The sequence below is a fragment of the Cygnus olor genome, chromosome 1 (assembly GCF_009769625.2).
Source record: "Cygnus olor isolate bCygOlo1 chromosome 1, bCygOlo1.pri.v2, whole genome shotgun sequence".
Classification (NCBI taxonomy): Eukaryota; Metazoa; Chordata; class Aves; order Anseriformes; family Anatidae; genus Cygnus; species Cygnus olor.
The window spans coordinates 41,566,911-41,594,481 of NC_049169.1; the positions used below are offsets into that span (position 1 = coordinate 41,566,911).

At 36.9% G+C, this 27,571-nt stretch overlaps 1 protein-coding gene across 1 annotated transcript in view; it reads left to right on the forward strand.

Moving 5' to 3' along the window:
* Positions 1-27,571, forward strand: part of NAV3 (neuron navigator 3) — a 273,005-nt gene that overhangs the window by 37,077 nt on the left and 208,357 nt on the right. The gene's annotated exons all lie outside the window — the stretch shown is intronic.

Below are 27,571 nucleotides of genomic sequence, written 5' to 3' on the forward strand. Positions count from 1 at the left end.
AAAAAATTGGATGTACCAGTGGCTAATCCTCCATGATTCATACTATTCTTTCATGATTTCAAGTGTGCTTGATATACTTGAAAGGAAGATCAGAGGTTTGGAAGGGAAAAGAGTTTGAATATACATTTCAAATATACTAGAATACAGATACCAAATAATAACCACACCATCCTTAACTGCAGTCTTCATTTTACAGAGCTCTCTAGTTGCTAGTAACCACAAATTTTAAAATGCATTTGATCTTTGGATGCACAATGGAATGCCCCCAACTTGGATCGTGTCTGACACTTCATTTTTGCTAGAAATAGACAACACTGATATGAAATTCATGTCAAAACTAAAAACAAACAAACACTAAAAACAACAACAACACAACTATATGCTTGAAGAATACCAGTTGCTGTTATAAATTCGTTTGTAAAATGTTCAAAGAATGAGTCTTCTGCTCATTATCTGTGCCAAGGATAAATGTTGGCTAGCTCTGTTGGCATGACTTGCAGGAAACACAGGCCCCAACAGAAACAGAAATGTTCATCGCTGCTATTTCTCCCTTTTTTGAGTCAGAGCTGCATATGCTATTTCACATGCTATTTCACTATGTTTCCATCCCTGCATGAATGTACCATGCCTGGTTAAAATGCCCATCATAGCTGGGGACACACAGCTTTATACTTTGGATGGTTTGTACAGTAAAACTGCATTGGTTTGGCCTTTCCTAGTGTCAAGCATACTTTTTCCACCCAGTACAATAGCACAATGTTGCAAATAAGATACTTAAAAATATTTTTCCTGTAAAATTAAGAGCAAAAGTTCTGGAGAATGTTTCTATTGGTAATAAACTTTGCAAACCCCCTGTCTTTAAGGAAACAGAACTGTTCAGCCCAAGCCAAAGTATTTGGCATTATCCTTATGTAGATAAAAGCACTATATTTTTTACCCAAATAATCATTTAATTTATCATGGTAATTTAAATTATTAACATGTAAAGAATTTGGAAACCTACTGGCCATTTGTTGTTTTTTTGCAATTTAAGCTAAATATTGTCCCCATGCAGAGGATATGTATATGACAATAAAGATAAGACGTAGCAAAGCATAGTAAGCACAGTTCATTAAATTTTGCTTGGGCAACTGCACAAAGTGAAGTTGATCCTAGGTGAAATTTATAAGTCTTATTCACACTGAAAATTGCTTGAATCGTGCTAGATAATGATTCAAATGAGCCAACATTCATAAGTACTAACAGCTGAGAAAAATAAATCTGCAGTTCTAATAGGTGTTATGACTTCTCTGTCATAATTGAGAAGTAATGCTGAAGTTCCCTTCCATTTACCAAGTGGGTTTGAATTTGGCTTCATTATAAGGCAGGTGAATACATTATTTGCACACACAGTCACACGCAGATACACCACTTTATTAATTTATTAATGCTGATGATAATAGTTACATCTCTGTACAGCCAACAGATGGTCAAGGTGTAAAAGAAGTGTTCAGAGAAGATAATGTGGCAGAAAAGCTATGCTAATTCTAATTATCCTCTGTTCTGTGGAAAATGCTGGTGAGATAGCAGAGCCCTTCTCTATGAGGAACTCATATGAACCTGGTGTGACTCTAGAAATGATTACAATGAATGAAATGCATAAAAGCAACAGTAGCAACTTCCCAAGTTCAGATATTATTCTCCACAAAGTTCTAGAGAATCTCCTGAAATGGTATATAGTGTCTCCCTTAAATATGCTTGGGAATGAGAGGACTGAAGGGCACCGAGTAGTGATGCTAGTTTCTAAAAAAGGTTGCAGGAAGAGCTGAGGTTCTGACATCAGTATTGGGAAGATTAGTAGAAATGTGACGCATTTGGACTCAGCAAGATGTCCAGCCTCCCATACCTTCTGCAGTTCTTTGAAGCGGTCAGAAAAGGTGGAGATAAAGCAGGTCTAGCTGACAGTCTACCTCAATTTCCAAAAGATTTCCAAAATGCTACTTAAACAAAAACTTTTGAAGAAACTAAGCAGCCATAGCATGAAAGCTGGAATTCTTACATTTTGTAACATGCAGTTGTTTAAAACAGGGGTTAGGAATATATGGTTAGCTCCTGAAATGAATGATCATTATTAGTGAAATTCCACAGGGACTTCTACTAGAACCATATTCATAAATGACCCAAAGAAAAGATGAGAAGTTACCTGACAAAGTTATGTGTGCTACAACACTATTCAGACAAGGGTTAATTGAAGAAATTGCAGAACATCGTAAGACTGAGTGCTAGAGCAAAGAAAAAACAGATGAAATTCTTCACAGATTTTTATTTTTATTTTTAAAGGAACGTGAAGAGTCACCTTAACTTCACACATAAAATAATAGGGTCTATCATTACTGCTCATGAGTAAGACCTTCAGGTTATGATAGATACTGCTATGAAAATGTCAGCTCAGTGCTCAATATAGTCAGAAAGGCCCTCTAAAATAATTGGGAAAGCAATTGAGAAGAAAGTAGAAAATGTAATCTCAACATCCGTGCTGTCTTATGCTTAAGTCTGTGAAATCAAAAATAGCTTGGAGGGATTACCAATGCATTAGGGAAAGGCAACAGCCATTCTCTTTCTCTTCCAATAGAATAAGTAGAAGGCAGCAAATGAAGCTACAGAAGCCAAGCTCAAAACAAACAAACAAGGTAATTCTTCATGTAACAGGTATTTGAGCTTTTGAGCTATTGAGCAGCTTACTGCAGGATGTTGTGGATGCTGAAAGTTTACAAGATCAAGAGGAGACCAAAGAAGATGAATTCACTAAAGTTTACTAAATACTTAGAAAATACATCTGGCTAAAATTCGTCAGCTGAGAGTGTTTGGCAACTGCAGGTGTAAGGAAGAGATATCATGTATACTTACCTTTTTTTTTTTTTTTTTTTTTTTTTTCACATACTGTCTTGGGTATCCTCTTTTGGCTTCTTTTAGGAACTGGTTGGCGGACTAGAAGATCTACTCTTATGAAGTATGGTCATTCTTACGGTCCTACTGAATTTTAAACTACTTTTCTTTTTTTGAGAAAAAAAAAAAAAAGAGATTTCAAGTGCAAGGATAGTTAATTTTCTCTGTGTATTATGTTGGTGGTGGTTTGTTTGTTTTTAATACAGAGTTTTCAGTCTGTCTAGGCATCTCTTGTGTTGATTAGTGAACCTGCTCAAAATAAATATTAGTTATGTCTTAAGGAAGTTTCATTTTGGATATGCCTTTCAGTCACTTTCCCACACTTCTGGGGAAAACTAAACAAAGGTTCTGTATTCAACCAAAAAAAAAAAAAAAGGGACTCATCTGTCTCTAAAGGCAATGACCAGTAAAGATGAACCTTGCAACGTCCGTTTTACAGATGGAACTCTGAGAAATGTTTGCAGCATTCTATAAGAGAAATTAGAATGACTAATAGCATAAGATTTTATTTTTTTAAGTTTCGTTCCATTTGGGTAAAAGTTTTCTTTTAATTAAAATTCAAAATGGAATCAGAGGAAAAGAAAAGAAATTCCGTCGGTTAATTTTGTGTCTTCCTTAGTGCTTTGTGGATTACAGATGAGTTCTGCTCTGAACAAGATGAATGAAAAAGTTCCTAAGAATTGTTTTTCAGATGCCAGAAATGGAAAAATGTGGACTAACAGAGTTTAACATTGAAAAATTGTCTTAATCTCTCAACTTGCAAAGCAAAACATTAATTCCTTGCTGAAACTGAACATAGAATCAATACTCATACGTGTATTGACAGGTTGATTTGGCTTGAAAAATCAAATGAGAAAATTTAAAGTGTGCACGAGTGAGCAACAAAGTCAGATTCTTAATGAACACAAGGAAATAGTCTTCAGTTTGTTAGTAAAACATCACACAATGGGTTGATTTTGTCAGGCAAGGAATTTTTCCACAGAAAATGGGAAGGCATGCCAGGATAGATCAAATAAAGAATGTAAGTGTTTACATCAGGGTGACTGAAGACTTTCAGCCCAATATCTCCTGACACGTTACCCTTTGGTATCTTAAATTTACCAGATGTCTCTCAGTGTAACTTTAGAGTCTGCTAGGAACGTGGCTTGTGGCTGTGGAACATGCCCAGGCTGTTGTAGTTTTCTGTCTGAGGCTGGTCAGAGTTCTGTCAGAGCAGAAGAGTGTGTACACTCTCTGTTGGCCAGAAACTATTCCCACCACTCTCTAACACAGGCTTTTAAAATGTTTGCAACCACCTTGGGTGGGGGTTGTTTTAAATAAAAAGGCATTAAAATTGGCATATATCCTTTTTATAAGAGTCTGATGATTATAGCACCCCTCTGGTATGTCCGTGAAATGAAGAGTAAGTTCTCTCTCCTACCTAGGGAGTCAAACCCACCTTTCAGACTTCATTCAGGAGAGCTGAAATCACCCAACTGTGATTGGGGTGATACTGTCCTACCAACAGTAGGAAAGGGTTAATCTTCTTCCACTGACTTTGAATCACTTCACTGCTAAGTAATGCAAGATTTGGAGAAGAATGTTTCACTGAGTCAGTCCCTCAATTGAGAAAGGTGGGTCCTGACTTTCAGTATTGCTTTAAGGTCTACTCACTGAGTGTCTGTTTAATGTGCAAGGCCAAAGAAATCCAGGGAAAAGAAATATGCAAATTTTTCCAAAATACTGAGTACAGAGGTATACACCGTCTTTCCTTGGCCACCCAAACTGAGACAGTAAAGTGTACGTCCTGTTTAGTACACAAATCCTGTGTGGATCTCAAGAGAAGAGAACAGAGGTTTCTCTGAGCCATTTATCTGAGATTCAGCCTTCAGACATGCTCTTAAGTATTTCTCTAGGTAAGTCCTGTCCTTGTGTGTCTGATACATGGATCACTTAGATTTCTTTTTGGTGATGTCTGTTTTTTCCCAAGTTGAAGAGACAGAGACAGCTAGGATGCCTGGGAAAGACTCATGAATTCTACTTTCTAGCAAAAGGTTTAAAGTCAAAGAGTTTAATACTTGATTTTTATCAAGTCATGTCATGTCATTTATTGACACTTCTGTTTCCATGCTTTGTTGAGACTCTATATCTCAGCACGAGCACTTCTAATGTGTTGCTTGATGAGCATTCTGGGATACTGTACTCACTGATGTGTTCACACCTGTAAATAGGATGATAGGTATGGTTCAGCAAAACTGACAGTTGGAAATTCAATAATAAATTATCATTATTATTCCCTGTCCAGATTTTGTTTGTAGTTATCAGATTTCCTTGATGTGCTCCATAGAGGGCAATCATTAAAATTCCTTATACATATCGGTGGATGTTGCCTAGTGTGTGATAATTGCTTAGGACACTAAGAGTTGTTGATATTTCTGTTTATTTAAGAAAACTAGGTGACAGAGGAACATAAAATATTTGTGTTAGGATATGGTGTGGAAAGGAAGGTATAGCAGATTTCTGTAGTGGGATAAGATGTGGAAAAAGAGGTGCCCCCTTCCAACTGTTATGGTGATTCCTGGACAGTCTGCAGCAACTTCAGCTAGAGGCCACCCAACTGCCTTAATAAGTCAAAATCCTGTGATCTGAGCAGCTCAGGCTGTTCTAATAGGACATTTTATTTCTTAATGAGTCTTTACTATCATGTTCTCCTTTCTCCTCGCTCCAGTTTATCAGGGTTGAATTTAATTGCTGTGATCACTTGAGGGGAAAAAAAAAAATAATAATAATTTGATGCATGGAGTTCTGTTATATCAGCTAATGCAAATTAATGAATTCATGCTTTTGTAATCAAGCTGATATTGACCTCAGACCCTGCTAAATATGGCAAAAGCCAAGTAAAACTGAGCTCTAACAATTCTGCAGACAAAGTGTGGATGTTCACATAATATAAGAATTCAATTTGAGGCCTATTTATTTTGGTGAATTGTTCTAAAGAATGAGAAAAAAACACAGTATTTATATAAATAAGAACGTATCTTTAAAAAACAAAACAAAAAAACAAAAAAAAAAAAAAAAAAAAAAAAAAAAAAAACACTTTAACAACAACAAAAGATTCTTACATGGTTTGAGGAAAAAAATAACCTTTTGAAAAAGATAATCTTAGTAGTTCTGACAGCCTCAAACAAAGCAAAAGAAGATCATGCTTAGAGTCTAATTTATGACACAATTTAACCCATAGTTTCAGGTTATATCCTTTGGACAGGACAAGTGTGACAATTTTGTGTTTTTGAAGTGAAATTCATCTCTCCCTAAATACCATAATTAGACAATATCCTATGAAAACCTATAGTGAAACAGGATTTGCAAGAGAATTTAGTGGATGGAATACACTTATTCCTAACACAGGAGGCCTCTGCTCCTGCAGCAGATTATAAAGCACCCCTTTAGTAACATCTCTGCTGCTGTATCATCATAAACATATTTCTGAGGATAGTATTAATTTGTATATCTACTATATATATATCCATTAATTTCTGTATGCAGATCAAAGCATGTAAACAGCACAAAAGGGTATATAGTTAGATTTCTACAGCCTTTTAGTTTCTAGTCAACATGATCATTTAAAAAGTCTTAAAACTTCATATTAGTATCCAGATATGCTTTTAAAAGCATATACCATTTATTAGTGACAATTGCATGGTTTTAGACATTCTTATGTCTGACTTGGCTCAGTTTAATCTTTCTTATTTGTCTGGCGCTTTAATTATCTTCCAAACTTTGTTTAAATACACTCTCAGAGAATGTGTAAAAAAAAAAAACACTCTTAAAAGACATATCAAAAAAAAAAAAAAAAAGAAAGAAAAAAAAGAAAAAGGACACAATTTTTAAATAAAGAAAATTAGAAAATAATACAAATTACATTATTAATGCAAAACAGTAATTAATGGAAAAACAAACTAATGAGAATTGCATAGGACCTTTTACTTCTAAGATGCTCTGCTTCAGTTTAAGTCCAGATCAGTAGTAACTAGCTACATGAGGCCTACACAGGATAAGTGTGTGGTCTTGCATGTGAGCAGATGTTGATGTTTCAGAAGTCCACACTACAACTGGAACCAATTAATACCCTGCTGGAGATCACAGAAAGGAGGCCAGTGACTGAGATAAGCCTGGAGACTAAACTGTCCTCTGACCCAAGAGATGGCTTTCTCAGTGGCAGCTAACATAGCTACCATTAACAAATTTTCTACTTTTAATATTATATGCATGCTTTGGGTAAACAGAAAAATTCCACATTTGCAGATGTCAGAGGCCTTTGGTGACTGTTAGAGTTGTTTAAAAACAGAATATGTAAAACTGGCAAACACTGGTGTCCTTGCCTTGGTTTTATGTAGTAGCATTCAGATTAATGGTTTGCATCTTTAGGGTAGTGTTGCAGGATCTTGCCAGCCCAATTACTTATAAATGTTTACTTGTAATGATAGTGATAAAAGTTCCATCAATACTTCGGTTGTCTTTAAATGCACATTACTTTTTCACCCCCCTTATCTGTACAGGGAAGTGTAAAGTGCAGAACCCTAGTAGAAACCTCTTTCTACCCAGACACAGAGAAAGCTGAAATTATATGAGTGGAATACTTGCTCTTTTTTAGAGAAAGGTTTCCAGGCGTGTGAAAGATTTCATTGTGAAGGAATTAAGGCACTTGACTGAACCATTTGTGTACAATTCCATATAGTGACTTCCACATATTGGACCCACTTCAAAAAGCACTATATATAGCATACTGTACAGATAGTAGTTAATTTTTCTTGCCAGCATGTTAAATTCCAGCTTGCTCAGTGGAACCTGAAATAATTTGTATCATTTGAAGGGTGGTGAGGAAGTCTTCATCTGTCTCAGTTTTACATTTATGTGAGATACAGTCAGCCAGTGGAAAGCAGACATATGACAGAAGAGGGGCTGGTTTTCAATGTCAAATTAAGAGTTATGGGTTTCTCCCCACTTAGGGCATTGACTGTCTTAGTTGTCTCTCAGAGCTACAATATTTCAGAGGCATGGGGTAACAACGAGTACACCTGCACAGACTGTCAGAATAAGAGATTTAGTTCTAAACTCTATGAGACAGCAGATATGTATATGTAAAAAGTAAATGTGAAAGAACTCTTAAAAGTAGTTTGGAGTATGTTGAAGTGACTTTCTGAAATCTTGAACAATCTCAGTTCTGACATTTTAAATGGGATTCTAGGATCATTTGAGAAAATACCGGTCACTGTATATGAATTATGCCCAAAACTATAAAGGTACTATTTCTGACGTTATTTGATTTCATAAATAAACCTACAAAACCTTATTTCCTTCTGCTGTGAAATGTTTCTTCAGTCATAAGATCATAAAGTTATAGCTGCAAGAGACGTTAGGTCCTTAAGCCCCTCTAACTGGCCATGGAAAAGTGTTTTTTTAATATTAATAATATTTTGTTATTTGGACTTTAAATGTCCGTGGGGAACGTGCTTTTGCCTTTCTTTCACACAGTGATTAAAGATGTATGTAAACACTATTACAGGTTTATACTGCTAATATTGAGATATGAATACAGCACTTCCTGGATTATACCACCACCAAAGTCATTATGATGTTTCTTACCACACCAGCTGGCAGTTCTTTTGAATTCTGTTAGAAAATCCTTTAAAGATAGTGAAGCATGTAATCTTTTTAATGTTCTGTAGTGGGAAGAGAAAAAGTTCTAAAACAGAGAGATACCTGTGTTAAGACCTGGACTATATTTATTGTGCAGATCCCTTTTAAATACTCTTGGAATTACTTTTATCTTTATTGTCAAACATTTGTTCTCTGAAGGAAAAACTGGGATAGTCACTAATGAAAAATCTTATCTTTAAACCTTGCTTTCCTAGCAGCATTTTCTTTCTCCATTTGAGTTTTCAAACAGAGCAGGGAACCATAACTACAGGAATCCTCAAGCAATTCTTTGATGCAAATAATGACAGTAAAACTGTTTTAAGAATTAGCAGGCATAAAAGCATTACTTTTTTGTGTGTTTAAAGTTTAATCAAATTTTAAAACAGATTAAGATATCCAACACAGGTAGATGCTTTCAGTTGTTCTTGCTAGTGCAAACTGTGAGGAATCCCTAAAGAAGCCTAAAACCCCATTTGTTTGTTTGTAAAGATGAAGTACCAGTTGGTAGATCTGTGATCTTACAAGCTCATTGAATAAACATATAGTCTGAATGTGGTGTTATATATAACAGTGCAAAAATAATAATTCAGTTCACATGCCAATGGAATGCTTTACCAAAAACTGATAGCAATGGACATACTGGTACAAGAATGCTGTTTTTATGGTAGGTTCATCTGTAAAACCATCTAATGGAAAAAAATACTAATTTCAAAACTCTGCAGAATACATTTTAGATGTTGAAGATTGCCATTACCACTTCTCATATCAAATTTTATAACCTTGTTATAAAATACATGCTGGGCTGTTTTACTGAAGTTAGATCTGACACTGTGTAAGTCTGGGTAAGTGCCATACACCTGGCTTTTGCATTATTATAAGCATCTGAGCTTTGAGATGGAAACCAGCTGAGTATTGTGTTTTAGGGTACATCACTGTTTACATGGTATATGATTATTAAGTAACTTTTAGTATTTCTTTCTGGGTATCAAATGAAGCCCATGAAAACAGTTGTTTCTGATCCAAAGCTCATTACAATTCTTGAAAATATTCTTATTAACCTCAGTGTACTTTCAAAGAGTGACTTTATCTAAACATTGAACAAAATTCTACTATTATATTTAGGAGACAGATTGTTGCAGAGATTTGTATATTGAAAGTGGTCTTCATTCTGTTTCACTCACTGCAGGTTGTTGTTTGTAATAAAGAAAAAGAGGATACAGAGGGTTTTTTAATACTCTGGGTCACTGCAGCAAGATAGCTCAATGACAAGGGTCTTTAAGATTCAGAAATAGGATATGGAATTTGCTAGAGTTAAGCAACAAAACGTGTTTGATTGTACACAGTCATCTGCTGGGTTACATCTCATGCTTTCTAGCAGACGAGCCAGAGAGAGAACAATTGGTTGGAATAGATATAAACAAAGGAGTTAGAAATGGCCCTGAGGCTTCCCCATTTAATTCGTGTGTGCATTTTGGATACTCATAGAAGCTGTTCCCTCTTGCTTGCGTGCATTCATTGTGCCGTGCTTCATAACATTTAGTCAACTGTGACGACTACGAGTTATGGGGCAAGGAACAGAAAAGGAAAGGTAACATTTTTGTCACTTCCAGGTGCTAATCAGTTTACAGAAGTTGTATTAATTGCTTCTGTTAGCTGTTTTAATTAGATTTTTCTCTCATTTAAACAAAATAAAATAGAATATCTGAGCAAGGTAAATGTTGTATATCTTCACTACATTTAATTGGAAAGTAGGTGTGGGCTGAAGGCTTGTGCACAAGTAATAGTTCTGTATTCTGAAATCCTGTATATAAGTATTTGGCAATGAAGAAGAGCATATATATAAGCTGAACATTTTAAATCTTATTAATAGGATTCTTTGCTGCTTACAAGGTTTTATACTATCTTCTGTGTTCTTGTTTTACTTGCTAATGTGTTATTTGCTGATGCTTTTCTGAAAATTGTTTGAAGACATAAGTTTCTACTTTGCAGTGTTTTATACTCTGTTGTCTTGACCTTTAACTTTGCTTCAGGGGAATCCTGTAGGTAGGAAGACACGCAACACACACACAATACTATCCCAGAGTAGCATTTAATGATAAAGCTAAGCAGATCCAATGCTTCCACACAGAGAGGTCATTTTCCTGCTCCCCCTTCACCTGCTCCCTCTGTATCTGTACCAGGCCACATGCCCTTTTCTCCTGCCTGGGGCCAGTTCCAGGGCATGACAGACTCTTTGCTGAATTGATTCAACTTGTTCACATTTTAAATAATAATTACCCTCCATTTATCAGTCTGTTTTCCACAGTATTGAGTTACATTTGCCCAGCAAGGTGAGCAATGGCTATCCAAGTTTGGAGTAGGCTAGTACTGGCAAACATGATTGTAAGGGTATGTGACAAGAGATAGATAGAACAAGACATCATTTTCAGCCATATCACATAACTTCAGTCTTGACGTTTCTCGATGAATCCATGTAGTTTAAAAGCCACAGTTTTATTTCCTATATGTAAAGTTGGTTATTTGCTATATAACCTAAAGAAACATGGAGTTTTCTCAGTAACAGTTCATACATATGTGTATGATATACTATTTATGACTTTATTCATAAATCCTATATATATATGCATTTAATAATTCATATTTTCATTTTCTGTTTTTATGTACATAAACATACCAATTTAATATTAATTCATTGTAGTATTACTCAATCAAATGTTTCTAAAAGAAAACAAAGGAAAAGTAACTGAAAAACTACCACTGTTTTAATAACTTAAACTGAACTTTCAGACTGATTGAAATATATATATATATTACAAATAACAGTATGCTCGTAGTAAATTTCCCATATTGGGGAATAAGAGAGCTTTAGAATATACTTTGTGCTTTAACGAGATATTTTAAGCTTCTTTAAACATAGCAATCCTACCACAGCACTTTTTCAAAGTGTACCATTTAGGACTGGGACCCCAAGCTGTGGTGTGTTCATTGCAGTGGCACGCACGTGCCTTGGCTTCTAAAGACTTGGTTTTGTGTACAGATGAGCTTTTTCTCTTCCTACGGGGATTTCAGTTTTATCTTTATGCTCATCAAACTCTTCTTATATAAATCCTTTTCACAAAACTGAGATCAAGAATATATTGAAAATGAGGTTTTAAATAACGGCTTTTGTCAAAGATTCTATAAAAAGTCAGGATTGAGGAGCTATACAATATGATCTCATACTGGTAGCTTGTACTACTGAGTATGATGTAGTTCTCTTACCCAGGTAGAGTTTGGTGACTAATGAAATATGCATGCATAATAAAATTATATATATCCATGTGAGGAGTGACTAAGGTGAGAATATCTGGGAGGAGGGCATTTGCTGTTGGGGTGGATTTAGCTGACCACTTGGAGGTGATACAAAGGGAACTTGTAGCTGAAATTGCTGTAGACACTGCCAGCAAGGAGCCCAGAAGTAATCCTAAATCAGGTTTCAATCAAACAATTTCACTGTGGTCATACATTCCTCTAAATGTGCTCCCTTTACCAGCAACATCTCTTCCTGCCTGCTCAGGTTAGCTTCATCTGAACTTTCTATGCAATGGAGCATTTTTGAAACAACAGTGTAATTCATAGTTAATATAAATGTGTATAATATTGCTGGTACTTGTGTTCGTATCATGTGACAAGTGCACCTAGATACTGCAAATGTGTAGCACCTTTAAGTAGGCAAATGGTTCAGTTTGGATTTTTTTGTTATTTTAAAAGGCCCTGCTTGCCTCACCTTTCGGAAGACTTTAAAATTTTCCTATTTTCAGATTCTTATGTATTATAAAGTGAATTATGTTCCTTGTCTGAAGTTCCCAGCTTTGTATTCAAATTGTGCAACTTTTTGTAAAAAGCCTTTTATATGCATTTACATGATTGCATCCTAAGAGAGACAAGGTGAGGGAAGAAGTTATCAGTTTATATAACTTGTGATAACCCTAGTGAGTTCAATGCCTTTAGATTATTTTTTTTTCTGTATCATTATCTCAGTTTTTGAATGTTTGTAATTAATTTGTTTGGTTTGCTATGTTGTATTTAACAGAAAATGCTGATGATTTCTTACTTTCACGTTTCTTTCAGCATTGTATATGAAAACTGGAGCAAACCACAAGTCTTCTCTCTGAGCTCACTTGGATAGAATAATAATTTAATGGCTAAGGAATCCAACTTTGGAAATTAGTAATACACAGTTATTTCTGTATTTTAAAAACCTGCCAGAGTATTTGTTCAAAGAAAATAATCAAACACAGATTCCTTTTACTCATTGTTCAGAATAAAAAGCAATGTGTTTTGAGCCCTTCAGATGCTGTATAAAAAGCTGACTATGAGTCTTTCTAATTCAAAACAGTATCCCTTATATTATCACTTCCTCCAACTTTCCATCAAATGTAGCCCTCTCTTATGATGTCTCTTGCTTGTTCTTACATACCGTCTACAGCTGTTGTCATCAAAATACCAAGTTAAGCCTGTACAGGTAAGTTAAAACTGCAGGTCAAAACTTCTAGGCTACCTCTTTTTCTTTCCTTTTCAAGGCTTCCTTGAGGAAACCACATTCTATTTCCATCTGCCATTTTTCCTTTTCTCCTAGATACTTATTATAGACAAGATATAATTACACTATATATTGCACTTTCTGAGGTATACATTAATTTCTGAGAGGACTTTCTAATGAACATCTCAGTGTCAGTAGGTATTAATTACTTTTCATATTATTCTTGAATCAATTAACAATGTGCTAGGTGACTGTGTGTAAAATTGTACTGTTCAAGTCACAGAGGACTAATAGCTTATCTTATATGCAATTCTAACAATGTTAATGAGCAGAAAATGTAAAGGTTAAGAAAGGACAATGCTAAAGCAATAACAAAGAGTGATTTGGGGGAATCTGACTCATTTCTCTCTTAGATCACCTTTAAATTAAAAATACCTAATGTTTAATACAACACTGCATGTTTAGCATCCAGTGAATAAAAATTATAGGAAAGAATTAGTGCATTGATATTTGTGCAATTTCCATAACAATATCACTTACAACTCCCAATAATAGATCAGTCTGAAAATAATGTTTTCTTGATGGATTTTCTACAGCAGGGTCCCATATTTAATGCTATCCAGTACTATCCACTTACGCATATTGCATTTGTGAATATTAAAAACACAAACACACAACCAAACAAAGGATTATTTTTCCATTCCTGTTAAGGACTAGCATTTGTCATATGATGTCCTGCCTTTCATTATTAGAAAGTGTTATTTTCTATGAAAATTACTCAGACTGTTTTCTAATTGCTTGGTGATAATGTGTGCAAAAAGGACCTTTATTATCTCAAGATAAGGCCATTTTCCTCCTATTTGCATGTTTATTTGCTTTTTCCTAGTACGCAAGGATGAAAGTGATATTCAGTAGTTGTTTTTTTTTCTTTTTTTTTTTTTCCCCACCTTTCTCAGCTGTGAGCATCTGCTATGCACAATTTCAATGACACATTTGCAAGATCATTCCCTGAAGCTGGTCTCATGCCAGTTGATCATGCCTCAAGCACACAGATGCCTTTCTCTTGAATATTATTAATCACTTATTTTATTTTTTCCCCAGCCAACTCCATCTAAGTTAGCTTCACTGGGAGAAAGGGAAATTGGGGATGAAAGAGAAAAGATTAAAAATCTTTACATTGTGCTGTGATGCAGAAAGAGCTGGCAGCCTGTAGACCACCATGAACATCACAACATTTGAAGAGTAACCTCTGAAGTTTTCAGCTACTGACAGAGATTATACAACTGTTATTGTCATTATTATGCAACTATTGAAAATTATATAGGAGCTACATGGCTAAATTTGTAACAGGACACAGTCTGCTTCCAGTTACATCACTGTAAATATGAAGCAAAGATTTCAAGAAATTAACCTCAGCTATGAACCCACATACCTGAAGAATATAGTCTCTTATTTTGAAAAGTCTTGAATAAGGACTGACACTGTATATGATATCCCTAAAACAGTTACCCACATAAGGACAATGAAAACAAATTTAATTCAGGAAATACAGTCTTTTTTTTTTTTTTTTTCCCTGAACCAATAAAGCATTTAATTGACTTCCATATGGTTTTGTGGCTCCCCCTCCCCCCTTACTGTCGTATAAAAGAAGACAGCTTTTATGGAATTTCTGTTTTTTTTGCTGTATTTTAAAAATTGAAAAGCAGTTATTACGAAGGAAAAGCGTAACAGGAAAACAGATCCCAATACTCCGAGCCCAAGTGCTGCTGCCACTATTTGAATAAAAACAAAACCCAAACCTTCCCATGTCTACAGTCTCAAGCCTCCTTTTGCTTTAGTATTGTTTAAACTCCAAGGTTACTGTGAGTACTGTAAAACAAATGATACCAACGAAGTGACAGTATATTTTTTCTGAAATATTGCTCACTCACTGTTGTTCGCGTCTCCTAATTCCTTGTAAGTCAGTTAATGACACAGAATAGCTAACGGTGCTTTAGGATCCTCACAGGCTTCATGTCTGCTGAGAAACGGCTTAAGTGAGTTCTCAGCAATAAGCAAATACTTCTAATGTATATCTTGGGCTTTTGCTAACTGTTATATTTCCTCCCCTGTGCTTTCAAAAGAGTTCAAAATGTACACTTGCCCAGCTCTGCTTCCATTTTCAATTTCTATTCATTTTCCTTAAGGGTGACACACTTTTTCCTTCAGGCCACTTTGTTCATTTGAAGTTTGCACACAACAATTACAACAATTTACTTGCCTGTAACATGTTTTTTTTTTTTTATTTTATTTTCATGTAGTTTTTGATGCTGCAGGCAATCTACATCATAGAAAAAGCAGACCTTGTGGTGTCTTTAACGTCCCAATACAGGACTGTAGACTACACCTTTGGTGGGATTTTTTTTTTTTTTAATATAACGAATACATGTAAAATAAATACTTTTTGGAATGGAACCTCTCTAAGAAGGCTACTTAGGCAATCGTTTAATTTATAGTCCTATTTTATAGTTCTTTGCAAAACTTAAGGAAGTCCTATTTTTGGAATATGGGTTGTGGTCTGCTGGGATTGGGAGAAAATTATATCTTTTATTACGGATGGAAAAAAACAACACTCTAGACGCTATATGTTTAAAACATAGTGAATAAAATACTCCTGTTGAACTACGGATTACACTTTGGGACTGTGTCACTCCATTTCTGAGTGCTAGAGATCCCATAGCAAAGGGGGATGCTGTTACCCCCTGCTTGGGGGTCTGGACTGGGGCCTCCCTGAGCCTGCCTGGCAGCTTCAGGGTGCTTCTGCTACATCTGGCTTCCGACTTAAAGGCTTATTTATTATTGCTGCTCCTTCCAGATAGGTTATTAGCATGCTGGACGGTTAGTATGTTGTGGATTTTATTCCGGTTTCTATTTATTTTTCAGGCAGAGCTTTTACAACTGTGGATAGGGGATACACACATTACAGTTAATAGATTCAGGGAGGTCAGGCTAGATCAAGAATATCAATGATGGACTTGTGCTAACTCTCCTTAGTGAGTTCTGCTGTCCTGGAGGGGAGACATCTGGTGATGGAGGCTCCCTGAGGGTTTGCAGGCAACTGTTTCAAGGTAGGATGAGGAGTCTCCAAGAGACCAGTACCTTTCACCGACTTTACAATTTAAAGATATCAACCCTTTAAAGTAGGCTGCAGAAAGGAGATGTGAATCCTGTAATCAGTCTCTTTGTTTTCCAGTAAGGAGATAGTTACGCCCCTTATATGTGCTATGAGAGCTCCAGAGAGAAATAAAGCTCACCTTAATTTTGTGAGCAATTTTTTAAAGCGATTTAGAGACCTAGTATCTAGGGTTCAATGAAGTTCATTGGCAATTAAATGCAAGTCTCCGTGATGCATTGAAAGATGTAAGGATAGTGAATCATCTCTTTCCATCACAAGGCCTTGTCTTCAGCTGTTTATAGGTTTGTCAAATTCAAACTATGGGTTAATACTCTTTTTAGGAGTTGGCTTTATGTAGAAGTTTTAGAAGAATATCTATAAAATTATGTTCATTTATTTCTAAGAAGGAAGTTGAAGTGGAGAGAGGAACTAGAGTACTGGGTAAAATAGGAAGAGTCTTATGACTTTCACTAATGGCTGTGACAACTCTGTTTTGGAGCAGAATCTCTGAATTTGGCAAGAGAATGCTGGAGGGTCAGGAAAGTGCTTTTCGGTCCTTCCCTGTGAAAAATCTTCTGAAATTTGAACAGGATGTGAGCGTTGGAAAGTCTCAGTTCACATAAACTTGCACTAAACATGCTCCAGCCCTTGGGCTTGGTTTTCCCAGCAATCAGACATTGCTGTGATACCAGCCACAGGCACTGAGAAAATGAAATCTCTGCCATGAGCAACAGAATCTCTTCCATTCAGGCTCTGAAACATGAAGGGGTCTGGGGCTGTAGTTTAGAGCAGTGCTGAGGAGGGAAACCAGGGGAGAGCCGAGGCTGGGAGAAAGCTAGGGCAAAATTGTTGGGTAAGTGAGAAAAGGAACAGGCAGGACCTGGAAACATGGATGAGAAGACAGAGGGTGTGCCACAGGTGAGAACTGGGATATTATGTTGGTCTTAGCCCTTTATGATAGTGCCATGCCTGATGCGGGAAAGGAAGCAGTCAAAACTAAGCTTTGAGAAACCAGATTTGGCAGAATAAACCTCCTGGGAGCCTGTGATGTTTGGGCAAGTTAAGGCATTGCTGGGAGTCCTTTTTATTGCATGAGAGGCTGATCTATGGAAACAAGAAGAGTGGCTGAGGTGAGAGCAGCTGGGGGACATTACCTGTGGCTCCCTGTGGTGCTTGCCCACTGTCACCCAAGATCCAAGTCCTCTTGGTACCACAGGACTTGAAAGCCTTCCAGTTTGCTGAACTGGCAGAGCTGTTCCGGGAAGAGCCTTCGTCGCATGGTCATCTGCTCCTCGGGGTCACCTCTCCCCAGCGGTGCCACCTGCTGCCCCTCCCTGCACAGGGAGAGGTTTCTCTGCTCAGCTGATAAGAAACTTCCACAATCAAAAGAAAAGGACCGCTATATTTCTATCAACATCTGATTGAAGCCCTTGCTAGAATTTATAGGATTTTTTCTTAGTCATGTTGCTTTAAAAATTGATGAGTGAAAAGTCTGAAAATTGTAGGAAAATGTAAACAAACTTCATTGTACAGATAATTTTTCAGTGGCTTCAGGCACAGAGTCCTGACAGTGTTTCCTTATTAAATATGAATCTAGTTCACCCAGCTGTTTCTATATTAACACGCTAAATAATCCAGTGCTTCATTAAGTTTGGTCACACATCCATAGAGCTCAAAACACCATAAAACTTTTCCCCTTTGTGTAGTAATTGCCTTCACTTGTGAATGGTCAGCACATCCGGCTATAGAGACTAGCCTCTAGTGACCAATATTGATAGCAAAGCACATTCAAGCTTTCTTTACTACCTTACTGTATTATAAAGGGTTTTTATTTTCCCCTCAGAAAAGGTATCTATTGATTTTACACAGCAGTGTATTTTGACTGTTGCATTTAATTTTGTGACTGAGTCATGAATAATTTGCCTTTCAGTTAACCTCATTCACTGTGTGAGTATTGCAAACATTTTATTTCATAAACTGTGCATTTGCGAGAGGATCTTGAGGCCCCTATTGGGATTCATTTGGAGCTGTATGTAGAGACTAGTGATTCAGAAGAGTGTAAAAATAGGGTAGTTTGAAGAGCTCTCACTGCATAAAACACCACTGGGATTACATCTTGTAAGCAAAAGGGAGGAGTTGCAGAAAAATAAAAACTCCCTCATGGCTATTTAAATCACTGTTTTTGACCTATTCTTGCTTTGTTCCCTGAATGCCCTTTTTTACTGTCTGGTGCCTAACACTTGTTGAAGAGTGAGTGGGATTCCCTTTTCTTATTGTTTTGCATTTTTCTTATTCCTCTGCTCTTTACATACAGTCCAGTCATTTGGATGTTCAGAGGCCTCACCTCCATTTCTGGACTTGCTAAAGATCCTCTACCTGCTAGAGGAGAAGAGAATCAGGCTTCTTGCTGTCTTGCAGTTTTCTGGCTATTGGCAGAAATTCAGAACACAGTCACAGTGTGTCTCAGCTTAATTCAGAAGTATGGAAGAGCTACAAGGATGAACAGCTGCGTTGGAAGAAGGGCAGTAACATGTTTTAGATGTCAAATCAATGGAAGAATGTAGTGCATTCTGAAACAGTTCATCTCAGGCAGCCATTCTCCAGGCAATTTGAGCTTTCTCTCTGTCTACCCCCCACCCACTCACCTCCCACAAACAAAAAACAACTAATAATCCATTTGAGAAAGAAGAGTTTTTGTTTGTTTGTTTGTTTCCCACATTGTTGATAAATATCTGCAGTGGTGGTTTCTCAGATGGTGCACCAGCTGGTGTATTAGATGTAAGCCACTGGAAGAGGAGAATTTCCTCAGAGCACAGCACCTGCAGAAATTTCTTATTCTTTAGATTTACTGTTTAAGGAGGAACAGTTACTTTCCTCATGCCTTTTCACCCTTGCCTTTTGTGGCATTGGCTCAGACCGTGTTGATTTTTGTTAACAGACTATAAAAATAATATATCTATATATATATATCTATATATATATATTAAGTAGATGACATATTGGTGGTAATTCCTTTTCTGGCTTCAATTGCCAATATTTTAAAATAATAATTAAAGCATGTTCAGTGCCAGGCCACTCATGATGAGAGAGTCTGAAAGAGTGAAATTTGAAAAGATGATGAACATGGTCGGAAAAACTCTGGACAGTCTTTCTCAAGAGGGCAGGGCAGCATGTAAAAATGTTTGAAAAATAACCCAAAAGAAGTGAGACAAAATGTGAATGAGATTTGGCAGATCAGCTGACAAGATTAATGTGCTAAAGATACATGGTAATTATTCGTGTGAGGAAAAAAAATGTAAGTAGAAGACTCTTAGCTAGAAATATATTATACATTTAAGTCCCAAAACAAAATAGGTATGCACTAGCTTCCTTCCAATCTCAACAGGGAACAAGAGGAGGACTTCTTGGACTTGTGTAGGAAATAAGATGTAAACCATTTGGAGTTTTCTTATATTTATCATAGTTGCCCTGAAAACTGCCTTTTAAGCTGGCCAAATAAGCTATAGGGTCTTCGTCAAGCCTGCATGACTTGAGCGTTAAAACATGTCAAGTATGATGCTTAAAGTAAACCTGATGTTCCCGGTGCTGCAGACGTGTGGTGAGTGTTGTCTGCTAAAGTGACCTGTGTTACTTCACTGTGCATGTCCAAGTGGTGCTGCAAACCCTGTTCCAATGACCGGACTCCGTACGCCTACATCATGCTGCACTTTGCTCTATGGTTTAATAATTAAACACACAAGCACAAACACACCACAGCTGGAGACTAGGGTTTATTCCATTAGGGGCAGGACATGTATACAGCATATTTCCAGGGAAATACGGTTTACCTGAGTGTGCCTCCACTTGCAATTGTAGACATGTCTGCTGTTCTCCTGAAGATGTTTTTTTTTTTCTGTCCTTCTGCAATGCCTTATCTTGTAACTAGGTCTTATATTGTCAAAAGCAAGAAATGACTCTTATTCCCTATTTATATAGCTGCACGGAGGATCCCAGAATATTCTAGGGCTCCTTGATGCTTTAGTAGTTTAATTAATAACACGCATAGTACTTTGTTTAGCTGTTTCCAAAATACTTTGGAATCTTTGGGATGGGGGATGCTATAGCTTAATCTAAATCATTACAGCTGCTGCTGTTTCTGAAGTGCATTTCAGGGCTGTTTGAAGTTGGGATCCTCTAGTTGTTTCTCATCAGTCTCATCAGAGTGCTGCACTGGCTCTAGGAGCCGTTTGGGAAACGTAACAGGTGCCAGAAGGAAAGGACTTGCTGGTGTAACTGCAGGGATTGGATAGGATACTATGGGGCAGAGGTAATTTTTTGTGTAAATTTCAGGCGTCAGAAGAGCATTAAGTTTCATTAACTTTTTTCCATCTTGCTGAGCTAAGAGGCTTTGGACTGCCCCATGTTCTTGCAGGAAATACAGTACTGAGATTTCATCTTCATCAGCTCCTTGGAAATCTTGATCAACCGTGCAGTATGATGAGAAAGGAATTTGAGTATCATGTCAGACTGTGTACTCTGGCAGAGTAGACGTAACGCATTTAGCACCTTTTTTTTTTTTTTCTGGCACTTTCTTTATTTTTGCTGTGATTCTAGTATAGGTTTCAGATATTTTACTTTGGAAATAGGATGCTGCTTTTTCCTGAATGTCATGAGCTTTCCTCGGATATTGTTTGCCATTTAGGCTCCCTCCCCAGCACCAGTCCTTATTCTCTCAGCCTTGCCTCAAGGCATACAATGGGAATTGCTCATAATGGGATATAAGCTTACAAGCTCCTCACAATAGAGCCTTCATTAGCCTTCAACTCCCATTCAGTTAAAATGAATGCCATGCCTCCATGATAAAGGGAAAGCATGGAAGAACTGGGTATGTTCAGGTGGTTTCCAAGTAGAGGACATGGGGGCTGTCCCTAAACTCAAGGTGGTATGCTGCCAATGCTAAGTGCTGTGATGGAAAGGGTTCAGGGTAGTGTCATGCCAGTGGTTGCTTAAGGAGCCATATCGTTCAGCTGTGCGAGGAACCTCTTCCAGCTGCAAGGTGACTGATGCAGTGCGAGGGCTTTACGGAAAAATGCCCAGTTCGATGAGAGGAAGAATGGACTAAAAGTATATACAACACTTTGTTAGTTTGCTCCAACCAACATCTGGCCTGCTTTGAGAGGGGTTTGAACACTGCCATTGCATTAAAACAGGAATAATTTTTTTCATCAAAAACACATTCCTCACATAGTGGCCTTGTTTCCTCCCCTTGGTCTGATTTGTTTTCTTAGTAAATTATGAAACTGGTGATGTGGGTGGGACAAGAGGCAATAGCAGAATAATTAAGATTTGTGGTTTTACTTTTCCCTGGTTCACTTCTGTCTCACTGTTGTTTTTCTTGCATGTGTGTACGCATGCTATTTTTGAATTTTTCTGCTTTGGTTAATACATTTTGGAAAGTATTTTTTGTCTAATTTGACAGTTATTTTAGTGTTGTAGTTTCATGAATTTAACTTAAGTTAGTTTTATCAGTATAATGTATTTCTGGTATTTCTAGAGCAGAATTTCAGCTCAACCTTTGAATTTCCATGATATTGCAAGAGAAGAAAAGCAGTGTGTTCACCTATTATTTGTGCAGCAGGTATTTCCTCATACCCAATAAAAACAAAATTATCTTTTTTCTATATCTGGTAATGCCATAATATTTTGGGCCTGTACAGCACCATGCCCTGTCTGCTTTGGTAGCGAGTTAAACAGGCAGATCTGTCTGTGCCTAGGTTCAAAGACTGAGGTAGGTGTTGTTTAGGTGATAGATCAGCATTGATTTTTTTTTTTTCCCTGGTTTTGACAGGATTTTTCCAAGGATGCATTTCACAACATTTATGCTTCTCCTTCACTCTTTCAAGTATACCTCACTTGTTTGTTTCATTATCAACATTAATATTTTGTGTTTGTTTTGGTTTTCATCTCCTTGTCTGCAGCACTTCCGTCATGGAGTTGGAAACATTCCTCATTTCATAATATCATGTTACTTTCATAACCAGTGTAAAAGCCCATATATGTAGGAATGTAGAATTGAACTCTTGTATGCTATATAATTGTCAGTGGATGTTGCATTCCAAGGTATTAAGAATTAAGTTTCAGTCTACCATTGATGGCGATTTCTAGCATAGGGAAAGATTAATTTAAAATTAATTTATAAAAGATCACTGGCTGGCAGAACAGTGTCGTATACATCTGCAAGGTCTTGCTGTTTTTCATATTACCAAACAGAATAGCATCACAATAACAAGCAGCACAGAAAAGACAAAATAGACTGGGGTCTGCCTCTACCTACTGGTAAAATATCTTTTCCTGTTAGCTGAGTAGGTTGTATGAAATTTCATGTTTACTATAAGTCAGTAAAGGTTTTGAAATAAAAAATATATATATTTAAAAGCTTAACTGATAACACTAGTGGTTCTTCATGTGTTGCTGTTGAAAATGTAGCACAACAACACTGCTGAATTTCTGTTATGAATAAGCAAACTTGAAATGTGTTTCTTATTATATACACTTTATATACACTCTTCAGAATCAAAGAAAAATCTGTTTATTTACAGTGGTCCTCTCATGGTGCAAGGTTGATTTTCTGCTTCACATTCAAAAGGCAGGAGCTGGGAAAATAGTTCTGACCTGGTTTGGGGCAATTTTTCCTTTCTCTGGCTGTTCTGCATTCATATCAACATTTTCTGACCAGAGAAGCAGGTGCTCTGCTAAATTATAACACCATCTTTAATGAGATTCTGGCTTACAGACTGTCCTGGGAGGCTTGTGGATGGATCTATTCATATGCTATTTAGGTACTTTTATTAATCCTTTAGCCTTGTGGAACAAAGTTGATTATCTCATTTTACACTTGAGTTTTGTTTGATGCAAAGAGGCATATTAGGTATCATAAATAAAATATATTGTTTTATAGGATGTCATGGGTTATACTCCACATTGTTTAAGTTATAATGGGAAATATACACTGTTGGCTAAAGGCACCTGTTTAGAATGTGCTATGGCTCTGAGTTGGCTGTGGATGCCACACATTTTATTTACATAAAGTTTCTCTTGAAAGAGGTTCTTAGAGTTAATAATGTTTTATAGCCTACATACAGTTCCATCCGTGGCTTTGAAGTGCAAAATGATTCAACCAAAAGTGCTCTTGAAGCAAGAGTGAACAAGGGTGCGGAGGCAGTCAGGAGAATGAGAGTCTGGCCGTGAGTGGAGTCATTGCTGCTCAGAGGACTCCATTGTTTTGGAAAGGAAATTGAGGGTAGGAAAAGGCTACAGCTGCACTTCAACAAACCTCTGCAAATGTCAGTAATTTACCTCTTTAGTATGTCTTGGGATAATAACACCTTTCTTTCCCACAACCTGAAACACTTCAGTTGTCAGTGTGAGTGGATGTCAACATACATCTCCTTGGCTGTGAGCAGTCTAATATAGTTCTTATTCCATGTGAAATGTTTTGCCATTGAAAATATATACAGAGGCCAGATTTTACCCAATAAACATTTCCATCTGCCAAAAATCCAAGCCAAGAAAGTCAACCACTCCCACAAAGATGCCACTTAATAGTGGCTTTTATTACAGTTTTCACTCTCATTTAGGCATTTGAATGATTCTTTCAAGAATCAACCACAAGTCGTATGCTGTTTCCTTCTACACGGTGTAACAAACACATACACAGCAAGAACCTAGCAGTTCCAGTTTGTCTACAAAGCTAGCGTTTTTTACATATTCATAATTGTTTTGCCTTCTGTAAATAAAATGTGTTTGTAGGCCCAAACAAATGTCTTAGAAAATCAATCTAGGAACATTTCTTTCAGCAAATTACTGATTTGTTTGAAAAATGGGCATTGATATTTGAACTGGTGACAGGTAATTGTACTGATAATTCCCTTCCCTTTCTCTCACCAAAGATGTAAATAGAAATAAATCTTTCCAGCAGCTCTAGGTATTATGTATACTTTGTTTAAATTGAGCTGAAAATGCTGCATCAAAGTATGACCCTCTCCGTGAATATGTTCCCTCAGTGCAGACTGAAGAATGCGTTATTGTGTTACCAAATGAGTAATGATATACAGCTTAAGTCGGGCTTTGCATGATCCAGAGCAGCACTAATACCAGATAAGGTGGTTATTGCTCAGAGGTTGCCCTGGAGAGGACAGCTGGTCTAATAGGAGCACTGTGTCTGCTGGTGTGTGAGGTAGGGCTGTGGATCGTCAAAGCAGGTGTAACTGGGCATTGCTTGCAGCCAACTTATTCATGAGAACTGCTGTGAATGCTGTAGAGGCAGCTGGCACTAGTTGGAGCAGTTTTAAGGCTATATTAATTAATGCCAAAATAGTGGCCTGATGCAGATTTGGCTGAGCAACAGGGGAGAATGCAAGCAATTTATTGTTGTATTCATCCGTATGTCCTCCGTTTATGTCATATAAATGCATTAATGCTGCTTGACATGTTTATATTTTTGTATTGAAAGGATGCATAGCTCTACAGTAATTTACTGCTGTTACTTTATTTCTCATATTTAGTTTATTATTTCCATAGATGGAATAAATTTATCTTGATAGAAGCAATTCTATCTGTTGACAGTGTGCTATTTGACTTTTGCTGAAATGTGGTGTTTTGGCTGTAAGATTTAGTATCAGTGTTTCTCAGAAAGATGGTCTAAGTTTAATGCATGCCTATAACAAATTATACATAGAAAAGGAATAGCCTGCTTGTGTTTCTCCAGAACTGAAAGAGTTGACCAAAAGTCTAAAAGGGAAATGTCAAAGTAGGCCTTTCCAGTAAAATCTGGAAAGTTGAATAGGATATTTTTGTGTCCATAGCACATGTAACAACTTATTATTAACATCTAAGAATGGGAACTGGATCACTAAAATCATCTGATGTTTTATCTTATTAAGATTTTTTTTTATGTCTGTTTTCAGAATATTTTTTTTAATCCTAAATTTTTAAATCATTTTAAGTATTGACTTCATACTGCATACGTTTATTTATTTATTTATTTTAAAGAGTAATACACTAGTTAGAAACTCTCTGATGTTTAGTAAAGATGAGAGCATGCATTATATCTTTGTTACCTTGTCTTTTTAATAGAACATGGTAATACCTAATTTGGTTATGTGGCTGGCAAAGAAGATGTGAACAGCTGCACACCTGAGGCCTCTGCTGGAATAACAAGGAGCTATTGCCATCAGGAAAGGAGGGGGCTATTTAGGAACTGAATTATTAGGTATCTAGTTAGATATGTATGTTTTACCACTTCATTAATCATCATACCACCTCCTTCAGTGTGATAAGCCTCGAAACAGAGCTCTTGCCACAGTATGAAATCCTATTCTCAACAACTTTTCCTGTAATTTTATTCTTAGCTTTCAGTTCCTACTAAGGGTTGATACACTTATTTGAATGTGTGACCAGCTTGTATATATCAATATATGAACTAGGCCTGGGATGCTTTTTGATTGTGCAGTTAGAAAAACAAAAACAGAACAGTGAGGTGTCAGAGGCAGTCATTGTGTCCCTCTCAGAATATTTGTGTCTCTAAAAGCTCCTGCTTTGCAAATTTGTGCTGTTTCTATTCAGGAACAATTTAAGAAAAAAACAAAACAAAAAAAAAAGGTATACTGTTTTCAGTTTTGTCCAAGTAGAAATCAACATACAAATTCCTGCAGATTTCACCAAAAGTAAAACAGGATCTGCTGTGCACTTTTCCTTTCTCTAGATCTCCCTATTCCACTTACAAATATTTTGCCAGATGTCTACAGATTCAACCACAGAGTCACTAATTTTAGTCATGCAAAAAGTAGGAATTTAATTTAAATTAGTTTTCTACATTGTTTTTCTGGTTACTGAAAGACATCTTCAGAGATTAATTAATTCTGCTTGCATCCTAATACAATGAGTTAAACTGCCTACAATGTCCTGATCTCTGTGCCTTGCCTGCCCATGGAGCCTAGATGCACACCTCAGGCTAGATGCCTGCGTTTTGTATATCCTTTGATATATTCCATTGCAATTAGTTGATACATACTGATTGATCTGAGCTACCCAGGTACGGGAGCAGTGGAGGGCACAAGAAGACTGAGCTAGGAATATGTGCTGCTGCTGGATGTAGCCCTGCTTTTCCAGAGTTCCCTTTCAGTGTGAAGACCTGTTGCTGTTGCTCACCTTCATCTCCTTTGTCATTAAGCTACAGGATGAGTGTCTTGCATGAGGTGGGGCTGGGAAGTGACCTTACTTCCCCACCATGGTCAGTCCCTGCAGCTCCAGTGACCACCCTGAGTCACCCTGTGGCTTCAGTGCCACCTCCAGAGCTTCCCTGCCCTGCTCCAGCTCTTACTGCACTTCTGGGGTGCTGGGCTTTGCCTGCCTTGAACTGATGGTGACGCCTGACCAAGATAACAATGTTAAGGAATTCCACCTAACTCCACATCAACAAGGATTAGGGCAGTACAAAGTTTTGAATGGCAGTAGTGAGGCAATAGATCCAATGGGAAACAAATCAAGTTTTTAAGCATCTGTAAACAAGACAGCGCATCAGACACTCATTAGTACCATAAGCTTACAATAAGCTGTGATGAATACTTCCATTTGTGCAACAGTGCCAAAGAGAGATATGGTTTGTTTGTTTCTTTGTTTGTCTAGCTCCAGGCCCTGGCTCTTTCCCTAAATGCAAAAATCCTTCTGTTTATATGTTGTCTTCATGAGAGCTATTTCTGATTTCTTGTGGTACAGGTGAGAGGAGGCCAAAACCCATGTACTGAAGTACATGTCTGACTTGAACAGCTAGTAAAGATTTCAGATCTTAGTAGGTTATTCCCAACAGAAGGAAAACAAAAAAAATTGAAGAGGAAATTTTAATGCTATTTTCTATCTTACATGAACATGAGAAACCCTATCTTACAAGAGAAAAACTAATAATCCGGAGCAATATCCTCGCCCATATCTCTGTGTGTTTATTCTATTTTTCTGCACATTGATGTTATTCAGGTTATTCTGCTATTTTTGTTTTTGTGTTTTTTTTCTGTTCCTTGGTTTTGTTTCTGCTTCTTTTAGTCAGATCTTTTTGGTTCCTCTTTGTCCATCTCAATGAAAACAATCCTAACATTCTGCCAAAATTATTTGAATTTCTGAGAGGCCTTGCAGTCTTTGCTTCATGCAAAACCATACGCTTAGCCATCTCTTAGAGATATATCTCACATCGTAATTCAGTTATATCTTAAATGATACACATCCCTCTTTCATAAGGAAAAACAAAACAAAACATTGAG